The sequence below is a fragment of the Penaeus japonicus genome, unplaced genomic scaffold, assembly GCF_977035675.1.
Source record: "Penaeus japonicus unplaced genomic scaffold, GWHDUDI00000001_assembly GWHDUDI00000004, whole genome shotgun sequence".
In the NCBI taxonomy this organism is placed as follows: domain Eukaryota; kingdom Metazoa; phylum Arthropoda; class Malacostraca; order Decapoda; family Penaeidae; genus Penaeus; species Penaeus japonicus.
In genome coordinates this window covers 10,121,198-10,123,697 of record NW_028234406.1, presented here as the reverse complement: position 1 = coordinate 10,123,697, position 2,500 = coordinate 10,121,198, and the positions used below count along the sequence as shown (strand labels likewise).

General features: G+C 22.4%; 1 protein-coding gene across 1 annotated transcript in view; it reads right to left on the bottom strand.

The window, feature by feature from the left end:
- LOC122262123 (uncharacterized) overlaps positions 1 to 2,500 on the bottom strand; it is a 14,461-nt gene that overhangs the window by 11,500 nt on the left and 461 nt on the right. The window lies entirely within an intron of this gene.

Genomic DNA, 2,500 nt, shown 5'->3' with positions numbered 1-2,500 from the left:
ACGCAAAGCCTTTCCGGTCCCTCAACTCGCCCTTTTGAATTGGGGAAAAATCGAGAGTATTTAGATAACGAAAAAAATGTGGACCTGGATTAGTTAGCAAGAAGGCAAGGGAAGAGCCATTTTTCTTCATTAATTATCGGAATTTAATGACCGATAATGAGCGAGAACAGTGTTCAGAAAAGATGAATTTCGGTCCAACATCTTCGGCAAAGACGAAATTGCCCACGATAGTTTCTTCGGAGTTTATAAAAGTTAAATATTCAGGATTTTAAACCGCTTTTCATAGGTACTTTATCATGAATTGTCCAGCATTTTTGTTCTAGAATTATTAGTAATAATTGTAATTTCATAAATCAGATCACTTTGCTGATATCCACATGAAATAATTCTGTAAAAAGATTCAATTCTGATATAATACATAAAGATTGGGAAATCATAAAACCAAAAATATACATAGTCAAAAATAAAATACATAGCGAAAATCAGAAAAAAATGATTAAAACTGAACGATGAGCATAAATAAGTATAAAATAAATCCAAAACAAACTCTAATAGAAACTTAGACGCGAAGACTTTACTTAAAAAACACTTAAGATAACTGGATGAATATCATTCTTATCTACACTTAACTTGCTGTATTAATCATGAATCAGTAAATATCTAGTATCATTTGATATAATTTTTCTATACATAAATGTATGCATTTGGCTCATATCACACTATGCCAGTACTAGAGTTACTACGGTGATGATTGTAATCTTCATCATTATAACATTGTGACTGTTATTGTTATCATTATCATTATTGTTGTTATCATCATTATCATTATCATCAATATCATAATCGTTATAATTTTTATTATTATCATTTTTTTATTATTATCATAATCATTATCAACATTATTATAATCATCATTATTATTATCAATATCACCATAATCATTATTATTATCAATATCATTATCATAATCATTATTATTATCCTTATTATTATTGTTATCATTATCACTATCTTCATTATTTTTTATCAACATCATTATTATTATTATCCTTATTGCTATGAGTGATGATAATAATAATTGTAATATCATTATTGTAATTACTATAATAATGATAATTATTATTATCATTATTATTATGAGTAATGATAATAACAATAATAATTATAACAATATTGTTATTATTATTACTATCATTATTATTATTATTATTATTTTTGTCACTGTTATTATTAATATTATTACTATCATTATTATTAGTATCCTCATTATTATTATTTATATTATTATTATCATTATTATTATTATTATTATTATCATTTTTATTACTATGGTTGTTATTATTATCATTATTATCATTTTCATTATTATTGTCATTATTATCTTTACTATTATTATTATTATTATTACTATTATTATTATTATCATTATCATCATTATTATTATTATCCGTAATATCATCATCATTATTATTATCATCATCATTATCATCGTTTTCATCATCTTTGTCATTATCATCATTATCATTACTATCATAATTGATATTATTATAATTATCATTATCACTATCATCATTAACATTATCATGATTAATATTATAATCATTATTATGATAAGCATTATTACTATCATTAATGCAATATTTTGATGAAAATAATGATAATGATATGATGATAACAACGATATAAATAATAATGATGATAACGATAACAATGAATATAATATCAGTAGTAATAATAATGGCGATATCAATGATAATAGTAATAATAATTATGATGATAATAATAGGGAAAAAATAATCATGATAATGATTATTTTTTCATTTTGATATAAATGATAGTATTAATGAAAATGTTAGTAATAATAGTGATAACTATAATGATAATGATAACAATAATAATAATGATAACATTAACAATAATGATAGCAATATCAAGAGTAAGAATGTTAATGATAATGATAATAATAAACATTTTTGTTCTTATATTAGGATAATTATCCTCGTAAGTAAAATTGGTATCATAATTATTGAAACACTTTTATTATCATTAACTCATTACCATTAACTCATTAGTGATTGTTGTGGTCATTAGTATTGTTGCTAGCATCATTATCACGGTATTTATGAATAGCATTATCATTACTAATATCATCATCATCATCACTGTTGAGTAATTTTTTTTTTTTAGTTTCCAAATATCAATTTTATTTATGTTAATTATATTCTTATCAGCATCATTCTTCTGATCACTATTAATATTGCGCGTCTCAACTTTATGTAATAATTATTATCATGAGTATTATTATTGTTTTCATCTTTGTTATTATTACCAGTAATTATTAGTAACTTTACTAACATTATGGTTATTACTATCACTATTATTATCATCACTAGAATTATTAATGATACTGTCATTATTATTGCAGTCACTATTTTTATAATCACGATCGCTATTACTGTTATCATTACCATCATCATCCTTAATACTAACGTTATCCTCA